Genomic DNA, 13,995 nt, shown 5'->3' on the forward strand with positions numbered 1-13,995 from the left:
AAGACTGTCTTTATGAGAACAATTTTTGTTTTTGACCAACATTGCACCAATAAGTATGTGAATTTGATATCTTTGTTATTGTAATTATTAAAAGTTTTATCAAATCATTATTGGCCACTGCCTAAAACAATTGGTAAAATTTTTCGTGGGGATCATGGAGGCTATGTAAGTAGGCTGTTTAGAATTTTATGTTGGTATCGTCATGTAGCATTCTGTATAAAAATCACTGGCTGTGTGTGTGCAGTCTGTGGCTGGTTGCCATTGTTGGAATATTCGCTGTTGTAGTGGTGGGCAGTTGGATGTGAACAGCGCGTAGCGTTGTGCAGTTGGAGGTGAGCTGCCAGCACTCGTGGATGTGGGGAGAGAGATGGCAGAGTTTTGAGAGCGGACTATCTATACGTGTGTCCATCACAAAGAGTAAATTTATAATATTGGATATCATGAACTGATATACATATGATGACTTTTGAACATTATTAAGGTAAATACATTGTTTGTTCTCTATCAAAATCTTTCATTTGCTAACTATGCCTATCAGTAGTTAGTGCCTTCAGTAGTTAGAATCTTTTATTCAACTGGCAGTACTGGCGCACGCTGTATTGCAGTAGTTTGAGTAACGAAGATTTTTGTGAGGTAAGTGATTCATGAAAGGTATAGGTTATTGTTAGTCAGGGCCATTCTTTTGTAGGGATTATTGAAAGTCAGATTGCGTTGCGTTAAAAACAATATTGTGTGTCAATTTAGTGATGATCAGAATAAGTAAAGAGAGAAATGTCTGAGTACGTTCAGTTTCGCTCAGCTGTTTGAAAATCAAATAACGTAAGAGTGACATTTATTGGCTCTTGAGTGTGAAACAAGTGCCTTTGTATTAACTTCATCCTGCTAATTATCGGGTGCATCTCTCGCAGGTTGTTAATTAGGTAAATGTTTCTGAGAACATCAGTTCTCAGTGTCCGAAGACTAGTCACAAATATTGTGTGTCTTAATTTAAGCCGTCAGGCGCATAATTGTCAGTAGTTTTAAAATTTTCTAATATAAGAGGCAGACTTTGTTTCATAAAAGGACATTGGTAGCAGATTCATTAAATTCGTGTGATTTACTATTCTTATTACCTAAAGTAATCCGGATTAAGATATTGTTGTTTTAAAGGAATTTTTTGATATTATTGTTAAATAAAACAAGTGATAACAAAGGGGGTCGAGTCGTTCCTATTGTTTCCCTATACCCTAGTAGAAGAAAATTTCACATCTTTTTTGTCCATCATTTTAAAGGTGGTAGCTTGACGGAAACATGTTGTCTAAAAATAAATCTACATTTGCACTTCCATGTACTCTCCTACTCTGGAATTCGCACTTAAGTGCTTTACAGATGGTTTCAGACTATTTCTCGATCGTTCAACTCTCTGTTAGATACCTACATCATTCCGCGCGAGCTCTGATTTCTCTTATTTTAAAGCTGTGGTCGTATCTTCCTACATAGTTGGGAGTCCATAAAATATTTCCACTTACGGAGGAGAAAGCTGCTGATTGAAATTCCGTCAAAAGATATCGCCGCAACTAAAAATGCCTCCGTTTTAGCAATAACTACCTATCTGATACGGATCCCATGCCGCCGGGAAATACTCCAGAAGAGAACATGCGAGCGTAACGTAGCCACATTCTTTAGTAGACCTGTTGCAGTTTATAAATGTTCTGACAATAAAAGCACAATCCTTGGTTCGCTTTCCCCACAACATTATCTACGTGATCACTCCAACATATATAATTCAATTGACAACCTTTAGGTTTGTGTCATTTATCGTCTAAACGAAATTTAACGGATTCCTTTAAGTACGGTACTCATGTGGATGACCTCAACCTTTCAGTTTTTATATTGGTATTAATCTTTTTCCGAGCTTAATAGATCATAAGCGACAGCACTATCTGCAAACAGTGTAAGAGGGCTGCTCACATTGTCTCCTAAATCGTTAATACAGATTAAGAACATAATGGGCCTATAAAACACCCCTGGAGAACGCCAGATACCAGTTATATTTTACTCGATGAGTTTCCGTCAGTTACAACGAACTACCGGGAAATCACAAATCTAGTCGCACGACTGAGACGATATCTTACAGGAACGCAATTTTGTTAGAAAACGCTTGAGAGGAACGGTGGTATTACTAGTGAGAATAAAGAGCCGGCTGCGTTAAATATCCGTTACCACAGCTTTTAGCGATTTCTTGATGTCGCACTTTAAAAACATTGTACCTGTGCAATACTGCCTATGGAAAAACAGTCCATACAAGTTTCAGAATTGCCGTTACCACTAATTATTTCGTTCTTTGTTTCTACTGTATGACAAGCATCCACACTTTCCCAGCTCAAGTGCATTAATAGCGGAAGGTGACGTACTGTTTAAGTCACTGGACTCTGATTCTGGAGTAGTGGATTCAAATGTATGGCACGGCTTTCATAAATCACAATAAGTGAACGGTGGGATGGTTCCCGTGAGTGGAACGCGAATGATTTCGCTCCATAAACTTTTTTCTGAGAAGAAAGTGCCTCTTTAATGAGCACTCAGCCAATGAGACGTTCATCGTTAAGCCCCATGCCACTGTCTCTTCCATTCTTCGAAAATTGTCGGTTTGCGTAGGATTTACTCCATTAAAGTGCTCTCTGCATCCTTTAAGTTATAATTCGGTTATAACTTCCCTAATTCTGAGCCTAGATTTTGTAAATAAAAAGTTTATATTGGTGGTCAGTGCGTTGTTCATAGTAGCGCATGTAGCTTGAGATTTCAAGTACTTTTTTTATCCTAGTAATGACACGTTTTCAGGGATTTCCTTGATGGATTTTATTTGTAAACTAACAACTGAAATACATAAATATGGTAAGGTAAGAACAAAAATATTATTTTATTATTACATCTATAAATTCTATCTTTTAAGTATCCTATTCCGCGCAGTAACACTCTAGAAGAGGCCTGAGAGGCGACTGTTCAGTAGATTTCTTGCATCTTCTAAGTGTTCTCTCAGTAAAAGGCAGTGTTTGATTCACTTTCTCTACAATCTTTCCTATGTGATTCATTCAAGTTGTTCGTAGTTTATTTAGCTGAATCCACAACATTTGAATTTCTATGATTCATCGTGTAACAGAAGTTTAAGAAATAATTTTTAGTATTCTTGTAGATGACCTCACTCTTCCACTGTTCAGGCACAATTGGCACATTCTGCACCATGTACATACGTCGTCTAAATCATTTTGTAATTCTTTCTGATAGTGTGATGACTTTACTGTCTGTAAACGACAGCATCATCCGCAAAAAGACTGAGGGATGCTGAAATTGTCTCGTAAATTCGGTTACTCTCGCTTTCCTAAACATCGCTCGGCACATTTACTTCCCCCATCCCGGTCCAGCTACGCTAATGCTCTGTCTCTGTTAGATCACTGATGTCGACGAAACGCTAAACTTCTACCTTTCTTCGCTCGATTACATGTAAATCTAAGTTAATGAGATCAAGGTAAGAAAAAGTTCCAACAACACAACCGGTAAAAAAAGAAAGGAAAACTGTTTTGGTAGCTGAAATTCCTTAACGGACTCCTAACCACCAATGCCGTGCGACTTTCATTTCTGTAATCAGTTAGTAAATTTTTTCTCTTATCTTGTTCGCTGATAATCGTTATGACGATTCGTTTCTTAGCTACGTTTTGTTTCAGTTGATACAAGAGCTTCTTTGAGAACCAGAAACCTTAGACGTAAAGTCACCGTTCCTCGATGAAAACTATTCTGTCAGTTCTGTTCGTTTCACAGCTGACTTCCCTTGACCTCCGAACAGCTGTATCATTATATGTTATCTGCAACAATTATGCAGAAGTGCAGCAAGGAAAATCTGAGACAGCGTCCATGAAGCTTCTTCACTTGTTCCTTAATACCGCGCTATTGACGGGAAAGGTTATACGAGCCTGAAGTCAGTGTGAGTACACGCAGATTGCAGTGTAACTGGTACGTCATTCTTGCTGATATATGTACATAGTGTGATCGACAATGACCAACAATCGTCAGCTTCTCGTCAATAACGCCATCATCCTCGTCGAATACAGATTGCTGAAGGTCAGATAGGATGGTCGCGTGACTCTGATACAATCGCAACACGTTTTTGATTTCTCCACTGTATCTTACTCTTCCAAGTCAACGTAAAAATAGTGCCCCGTTAATAGTAGTTATTAACGTTAAAATCAAAATAGAATTAACTAAGCAGAAAGATTTCTCTTTATCCCAACTGAATTTGGAGATTATGTCCACAAACATTGAACTGTACTATGACTAATTTCACAAAATACGTAAGAAAAAAATATGAACAATTGTAATGAAAGTGGCAAACGGATAAAGCCAAGATCTGTTTTCTGAATATTGTGTACAGCTACTGATCTATCAGGAATTACAGGTAACGCAACTCACATAAACTCATTCCGACTGTCTCACCAGACGAACTAGAAATCATGATCGATACAGGTGAAGAAAAATAACTAAGCATTCGCCTTAGACATACCACAAACAATCAAAAATATACGACAGCGAATACCAGAAGTTTGGACTTGTGAAAATGGTTACAGTTGCATCCTTCGCACAGAATGGAGAAAAGAGTATATATCAATGACTATAGAGATATTTTCTTGCCGCCAAAAACCCACATCATACTGTTCGCGACATTGTTTTCAAGTTAGAGAAGCAAACTGATTTTAAAATCTGGAATACCGATTTATCTTCGGAAAATTTGAAGAGTGTTGTAAATTACTGAGCCTCAAAAACAGCTGAAATGAATAGCTAACAAACGTCCGAAGCATGTAGCAAAATTTATAGATTTCAACAACAAAAAACACTCCTTGAAGAGGAGCATACGTTTAGACGGTATTATACTACCTGAGCAGCCGGCATAGCCCAGTTATATTTTCCTTCCAGTCTTCTATTAGTTCATCTCCTCGTTCCCCCTGTTTCTGCCCATATCTTCCGCCCCCACTCTTTCCATGTCCATCTACTCCTGCCCCATCCGTATATCTGCTCCCTCCCTCTCTGATCTCCTCCTCCTGTTTCTCTGTCTATATCCTCCTCCCCCTCTCTCTGTCAATCTCCTCCTCCATTTATTTCTGCCCATCTCCATTTTACTTCCTCTGTCCATCTCCTTTTCTCTCATTTCTCTCTCCATCTCCTCCTATTTTCTTTTAATGTCCATTATCTTCTCCCCACTGTCTCTGTCCATCTGCTCTTGCCTTTTGATGCCCATTTCCTCTTCCCCTCACTCTGTGAGTCTCCTCCTCCCCTTTCTCTCTGTCCATCTCCTCAACTCATCTGTCTCTTTCAATCTTCTCCCTCTTCCTTTCTCTGTCCTACTGCTCCTCCCCTCTCTGGCCATCTGGTCCTTTCCCCTCTGTGCATCTGCTCCTCCCCCCTCTCTCTGTCCATCACTTCCATCCACCTGTCTCTATACATCTTCTCTCCCCTCCTTTCCTTTCTCTGTCCAACAACTCCTTCCCTCTCTGTCCATGTGCTCCTTTACCTTTTGTCAATCTCCTCCTCTCCCCTCTAAGACCACCCCCTCCTCTCATTCCTCTCTGTATATCTCCTCACATCCTCCATCTGCCCACCTCTTCCTCCACCATCTCTCTGTCCAGCTTCTCGTCCCCACTCTTACTGTGCACCTCCTCCTCTCCCTGTCCATCTCCTCCTGTTTCCATTCCCTACCCATGTCCTTGTCTCCTCTCTCTCTCTCCCCATCTCTGTTCATCTCCTCCTCTTTCCTCTCTCTATCTGCTTCCCCCTCCACTGTCTCCATCTGCTCCTTTCTCCTCTGTCCATCTCCCCCTGCCCCCTCAGTCTTCTCTTCACCTCCTCTTAGCCCATCTCCTCCTCCTCCCTTTCTCTCGACATCTCTTCTTCCTCCCCCTCTGTCCATATCCTCCTTCCCCTCTCACTGTCTAACTCCTCTTCTCCCCTCTCGCTGTCTGTTTCCTCCTCCACTATACAGGGTGAGTCACTAACTATTGCCATCTAAAATAACTTCGGAAGTATGATAGTATCTGAAACGTTTGTGGGGCAAATGTTGCATGGGACAACGGGAAGCGATAATATAACATTGGTTTTTTGTTGCTGGTAGGTGTCGCGTCAGAGATATGAAGGTGAACTTAGTTTTTTTTTTTAAATGGGATGTTATAGTTTGGTACTTATTTTCTGATGGCGGCTATCAAGACGAACCCAATTATGTGTAACAGTAAGGTCCATTTACAGAAGGTGTTCGAAGTGATGACCATTGGTATCAATTCCGTGCTGCAATCTTCTTATTGTGGACTGAGTGGTATTCCTTATCACTTCGGCACTTATCGAAGCACATACTCTGACAATTCTCTCCAGTATATCGTGCAAACAGTAAATATTCGCCGAATACGGCGTATCCATCTAACGTTCCATTGACATGTAAACACCATTCGACGTTTTCACAATACAACACTAACAGGAACGATAAGACTAGTATCGTCGAATCAAGCGAATGTGAATGTTGTATTCCGTCGAAGAACAAGTCGATACACTTCTCATTTACGGAGAATGCCAACGAAGTTCAGTGAGAGCAAGAGACCTACACGCTGAAAGATATCCTCAATGTACACGCCCTACACGTCGTACATTTAAATATGTGTATAATAAATTGAGAACAACTGGATCTTTAACGAATCGGAAACATACCCGGCAAAGGAAATTTTAGTAACGAGGAAACGGAAATTGGTACTCTTGCCACTGTGGTTGGATGTCCTTGTGTTAGTTTACGTCAAATCGCAAGGGAATCTGGCATGAGTCAGACTAGTGTTGTTTGTGTTCTGCATCATCATAAATATCATCCTTACCATGTCAGTCTCCATCAAGAATTAACTGGTACGGCTTGTATGAGTCGCACTGAATTCTGCCGATAGGCTCAACCTCAGATTCAGAGGGATGACACATTTATTAATTTCATTTTATTTACTGACGAGGCTACATTCACGAACCATGGAAATGGTAATTTCCATAACATGAATTATTGTGCAACTGAAAATCCATGTTGGCTGCGGCAAGTTGCAGAGAACAGAATTATAGGCCCCTATTTCATAGAATTAAATATAATGGTAGGAAGTACAGCACATTCCTGCAAAAAACATTAAGTCTGTTATTGGAAGAAATACCTTTAGGAACAAGGAACAGAATGTGGTATCATCACGCTGGGTGTCCGGCACATTTTTAGCTAATGGCTAGAAATGAGGTGCAGAGACAATTCCCAAATCGTTGGATTGAACGCGGAGGAGATATGTCGTGGCCGGCTCGATCGCCAGACTTGACGCCTCTGGATTTTTTCTTTTGTGGATTCGTAAAAGACATTGTGTATAAAGACGTTCCAACTTCATCTGAAGATATGCGAGAGAGAATTGTCAGAGCATGTGCTTCGATAAGTGCCGAAGTAATAAGGAATCCCACTCAATCCATGAAAAGAAGGTGCAGCACTGCATTGATACCAGTGGTCATGACTTCGAACACCTTTTGTAAATGGACAGTCATGCCACCTTTGTGACCTTCGTTGACCTTCAACGACCTTACTGTTACACATCACTGGATTCGTCTCGATAGCCGCTATCAGATAATAAATACCAAACTATAGCATCCCATTTAAAAGAGCAAAGTTGACCCACCAATATTATGGCGCCCGTTGTCCCACGCAACTTTTGTCCCACAAACTGTTCAGCTCGTATTATTCTTCGGAGTTATTCTTGGTGGCAATAGTTAGTGACTCACCCTGTATGTGGCCACCTTCTCCCCCCCCCCCCCCCCCTCCACAACAGGATGCTGCTAGTCCTTACACCACAGTATTTCTTTCCATAAGAAGTAGTATGCGTACCAAGTTTGCTTGAAATCGGCCCAGAGTTGTAGGAATAATTTTATACCGTCGGCCTTTCCTGCGTAAGCATATGTCACATATACTTCACACGAATTTAACATATTTCACAGAAATTTGTTCACGTAGTTCGCCTGTATCGCTAGGAGAATTTCGCCCTGTAGTTTCGTTTTCACACAGCTCAATGCTTATGACGCCATACGTCCTGGGCTATATGTCGTACAGTGATATAATTTTGTAGGTGCACTCAGTGGTATACGTGGATGTCTCCAAAATGTGTTCAGGATAAAGTTAGTAACAAAGAAGTAGTAAATTAAAACGTCATCCATGATGCGACAGTTTTACTATATGAACAACAAAAATGTAGTAAGCGATAAACTTTTTTCCGTTCATCATTTTGTGGGGACTGTCAGCGAGAAAAGTTTCGCAAAGGTTTGAAATTATGTGTAAAGTTTTCTGCAAGTCATTAAGCACGCTCATTCTCAAATACGGAATGAACAAGGTCTGAGTAATCGCGTGTCGTGGCTACACTTCTTTTTCACCTCCACCCCCACCCCATTGTTGTTAGATAGGTGGTTCTTACCCCTACAGCGATTGTTTCAAGACAGTAACTGATATGTGTACAAAGTCTGGTGGAAGTCGATCCAGATGTGGAACATACATACAAACATAAATGAATGTTCATAATATATATGAATTTAAAGAAATTGTCAATACAATCAGTACATTAAATGCTAACGAAAATGAGATCACAGACGTAGTACATGCATGAGATATACTGGTGTTCATTGCGAGCTGAAGAAGGTTACAAAATAATTAGAAATGTAATTTGCAGAAACAGGCTTTAAAGTCTAAGTGAGTGCCGGTTACAGGAAATGAAACATACCTCTCAATAGTTCTGCTTACGATAAGCATATCGTGCTTTAGTATTTAAAAAAAAACGGAGGGGTGAGAAAGAAAATGTTATTAGAGACAGAATAGAAGTTCAGATTACACAAGGATGGAGAAAGGAACCTCCCTTGTCCTTTTCAAGGGAACCATCCCGGAATCCGCCATAAACGATGTAAGGAAACCACTACAAATTGGATGTTGATTGTCGAAGGTGTATTTGAATCCTCATCCTTCCGAATGCGAACCCTGTGTGCTAATCATTGCGCCGCCACTCGCCATTCATACAAGCTTACGTTTGAGACTGGACAGTAAGCTGGACAGTAAACATCGTTTAAGAAGACACATTTCGTAACTAACATCAAGATCAAGGAAGCCCCAAGGCAAAAATCACAAAGAAGCCAATGTAAACAACATTGCAAAATGCAAATGTCTCTCTCTCTAGGAACATAATGAAATACCTTAACAAAACCGAAGTCATTATAAGTCCAGTAAGTGGGAGCTTATACTCCACTTGCAGGAAGGGAGAGGAAATTAATACAGTTATTCAATTAGTTCATAATGTTACGGATTATCACCCAGAACAGACAGCGATGAATCTGAGAAGAAGAAATATTGACACTCTTCGTAGTAACCAAGTACTCTACAAAACATATGACGATGGGTCAGGCGCACATTAAAGGAATCAATTCTTCGGTCGTATTTGAGAATTGGCAGACGTCAGTTTCATTAAATAATCACTTAGTAAAACTAGCAAACAGCCAACCCTTTACAAAAGTACTTAATAAACCGCAAGAAGGACCTGAAAGAAATTCCATCAACGAAACACTTACACTTATTGATGCACATGAGTAAGGCGTCTCAAGAGAAACAACATTGGAGGAATAAAACAAATATTCGAATAAAATAATTTTTTAATGCAACATTATTTTAAATCGGACCAAATAGTATAAAATAATTTCTCCTAGCACCATAGAGATTCCTAACACCATGCAGATAGTCTGTGATTGCGAATTTTTAAAACTATGAAATTTTTCTAAAGTTTATATCGGAAAACATCGGGCGCATACAACAGATAATAGTTAGGAGGTGAATTATTCATGCACCAACTATTTATTTCATGCGCCCCACGTTTTTCATTATAATTCTTACAACTATTTTCATAGTTATTAAAAATTCACAGTCACAAACTTTGTGAACTACCTGTGTGGGCTTAGGAATTTGTATGGATCTAGGAGACATTATTTTATACTTTTAGCCAATTAAAAAAAATGTATCAAAAATATACTTTATTTAAGTAATTATTTTCTGCTTTTTAATCTTGTGTGTGTGAAGTTTCCAAATGGATTTTGAACATTTTTATGAAATTATAAAAGAGAAATGTGTTAAATTTCAAGTTGATTTCAGTATTCTACTTTTAATCATATCTGAAATAGAACAGTGTTCTACCTGCCTATTAATAATATATCAGTCTGTTTAACTGTTTTTTAAAAATAAAGAAACAAGAAAATTAATTTTGTGTCAATTCTAATAAAATATTTATGTCAGTACTAACTTAACATCCATAGTTTCGCCCTTGTACATGTATGTCTCATATACTTCTCTCATATCTTACTCCCCTCTCTCTGGGTATGCCTCTTCCTTCCCCATTTCTCTATCTCCTCCTTCCCATCTCCCTCTGTCTATCTTCTCCTCCCCCCTCTCTCTCTGCCTATGTCCTCCTTCCACACTCACTATCGATCTCTTCCTCTCAATTCTCTCTCCATCTACTCCTCCTCCTCTTTCTGTCCATCTGCTCCTCCCCCTCTCTACCCATCTCTTCTCACCCCCTCTCTCTGTCCATCTAAACCTCCGCCCTCTCTCTTCCATTCTCCTCCTCCTCCTCCTCCTCCTCCCCCCTCCGCCTCTGTCCATTTTCTCCTTCCCCTTGCTGCATGTTTGTCTCCTCTTCCCACATTCACTGTCACTCTCCAGCCTCCTCTCTTTATCCATCGCCTCTCTCCATCTCTCTGCCCTTCTCCTCTTCCCTCTCTCTCTGTTGATTACCCTCTCACCCCTTTCACTGTCATTTTCCTCCTCCTCCCCTTCTCTTTGCCCATGCCTACTTACCCCTTCCCTCTGTCCATCTACTCTTCCCACCTCTACCTGTCCATTTCCTATTCCCTCCTGTCTATGTCAACCTCATGTTCCCCTCTCACTATCCATCATCTCATCCCTCCTGTCTTCCCGCAGCCACGTTCGTCCACACATGTGCCCCCTGGAACATATTCCTATACTATCGTCACAACATGGCAGCCGTGCAGGGCAGCTTAGAAGTCAAGTGTTGCGAACAAGTCTTACCCCCCACCCCCCCCCTTCCACCTCTACCGAACAGACCGACAGGAAAACGAGTTATTATTGCATTGTCATCCAGTTGGAAGCTACGTTTAAAATTTCAAGGCTGTACAAGGCTGTAGCTGATTGGGAAGCTATTTTAAAATCAGCTGAAAAATTTGTACTAAACAAATAGACAAGAAATCAATCCAAGAAAACGTTTTAACAAAGAGTAACGAACTGATGCCAGAGAGGACGTAAGTCGTTAAAAAGTAATTTACTTGCTCCCTAAAAGACAACAACAGATGTGCATTTCTTTGAATGAAGCAAATTAAATTGATGTGGATGTAAGAAATGTAACAATTTTATTACATTGATGGAGGTAGCACAGTGCCTCGAAGACTGGTCTCGTATTCGAAAGGATCTAGGTCTAAAATCCAGTCAGTCATCTAGATTCAGGATTCCAGTAGCTCCTCAAACTGTTTCACGTGAATGCTGGAATGATTCCTTCGAATAATACACGGTAATTGCCTTACTGATCACTGTCCAACTGAGCTAATGCTCTGTCCCTAATGATCTGCACGACGATGGAGAGTGATACTCTTACCTTCCTGTAGTTTACTTGCAGTTGCTGGTAATGCTCATTATACATTTCAAGAAAACAAAGGAAGCAGAGAAGACTGGTGACATCGAGTATCGGAGGAAGAGCATTGGTTCGGGTACGACAAGGATACGGGAAAGAATCAACCACAGGAAGGAGGGTTAGAGTTTAACGATCTGTCGCCGTAGAGCGCAGACGAATCAGTTTAGACTCTACAAGAAAGAGGCAGTAAACTTGCTGTGGCCGCCCACTTCAGACATCGGAGTGCCTACTGAATCTGCATCCCAGATCACTTCCAACGAACACGGGATGCCTGCATCACAGGGCGTATATTCACGAGCAAAGCCTACGTCGTCTGTGTTGTCAACACATGTATTTACCGACGGCCACAACACAACACCAGGTCTCCACCAACAACCGCCAGAGACCGCTACCCGTTCGCGGAGCCTGTAGAACAGTTTCTCTAGAGGTCGCAGCTAGCCCAGAAACTACTTTGATACGCCAGGCACGTAATAGAAAATAGTTCCGACAGACACATCCGTCAAACGGACTTCATAAGGCGGCGCAATGTCGGCAAAGGGCAGGTCGACGACCCGCTTGGAAGTACACAGAGCCGGGACCACACTGTTCGTTTACGAAATGGACGAGAGCAAAATCCCTGTGTTAGCTCTATTATAATGTACTTTCCTCCCTTATCCACATGTTAGTCAGGTAGGTCTGTCTATAGTATGAGTAAACAAAAATTTCAATAACCGAGAAAATATTATATGGGAAATCTGCTTATAAAAGTTCCATTACAAATAGTGCGATATAAACTTACAATTGTTCTCCACATAAAATAAAAATTATACCATTATAATGGGCTATTCTAGTTTGACAAGCGTTATCTATTTTTAAGCAATCGATGCCACTTTTAAGGTCTACCATCATTATGGTCAGATATATTAGGAGAGATGTTGTACTTGAGACTTTTTTCTAGCAAGGACAGTTCCTGTTTAGTAAAATTTATTTCAGTTTTGTTTAAAATTCTGGCGTAAAATTTACGATCAGTTTTTTGAAAACTTTGAATATCTTGAGAATTGTTTACAGGCAAAAGACGACCTAGTCTGCTAAGTCTCTTTTCGTGTCTTTTAGTAATAATCTGCTTATAATTTTCTAAGCTCTCAGATATTTGATACCAAAACCCATCAACTTGAAAGTTGTACTATAGACGAAACAACTTTGTGACTTCAAGATACAACTAAAATACTTCTTCGTTCAAACTATCTTTCTTACTGTATAACATTCTGATTTTGTCTGTAATGATTTTTTGTACAAGACATTTAAACGTTTTTGGTTATTTTTTTTGGAACAACTTTTTTTAAAAAAAACTTTAACATAGTTTGGTGTCGGCCGCGGTGGTCTAGCGGTTCAGGCGCTCAGTCCGGAACCGCGCGACTGCTACCGTCGCAGGTTCGAATCCTGCCTCGGGCATGGATGTGTGTGATGTCCTTAGGTTAGTTAGGTTTAATTAGTTCTAAGTTCTAGGGGACTGATGACCACAGATGTTAAGTCCCATAGAGCTCAGAGCCATTTGAACCATAGTTTGGTACAAACCCTTGCTCTTCACAACGTTTATTAAATTCAGTTGCCATACCTGTGTTGATGATATTTTTCCTTACATCTTTATATTTGGATTCAGCCTTGGATACTTGGGCAGGTAAAAATCTTAATGTTTTGTACATGGCTGTGATCAGTAATTACCATGTCACAAATTTCCAGCCAACTGGTTGCAAACAGAATTTAAAATTCTTTAGCCTCCTAGATTGCGTTCTCAGTTAAAGGTGAATACGACTGATCATCCAATTCGTTGTGGTTCATAGTGTGGGTTCCTGTAGTCATGTCCTAGTTCATGAACCACGGACAACGTAAGAGTGGCCAAGTAAGTGGTCCCGACAGTCGGGATACCAGTTACTTTGGAATAAGGCTGGGCATCTCGGACATATTCTGAGTCGTGGTCACCTTTGTGCTCATATGGCAAAGACTAGCAAATCCACCGGTTAATCCCTCAGCCGTTAGGGGTAAAACCCAATGGGACTCGGGGCAAGTAAGGCTAGCAACCTGCTTCCCTGGTACTTTAAATATGATGCTGGCAACAATCAGAGCAAAATGCCTCAGACCTTTCGAGGTGACGGAGTCCCACCTCTAACTGACAAACCAGGGACTCCTAAGATACGACTAGGCAAACAAATGGTAATGAGATGGGGAGCTATTAATATCAATGGGGGCTACTCTGGAAAGAAGGTAGAGCTGGCAGAGG

Source organism: Schistocerca gregaria, chromosome X, assembly GCF_023897955.1.
Source record: "Schistocerca gregaria isolate iqSchGreg1 chromosome X, iqSchGreg1.2, whole genome shotgun sequence".
Lineage (NCBI taxonomy): Eukaryota > Metazoa > Arthropoda > Insecta > Orthoptera > Acrididae > Schistocerca > Schistocerca gregaria.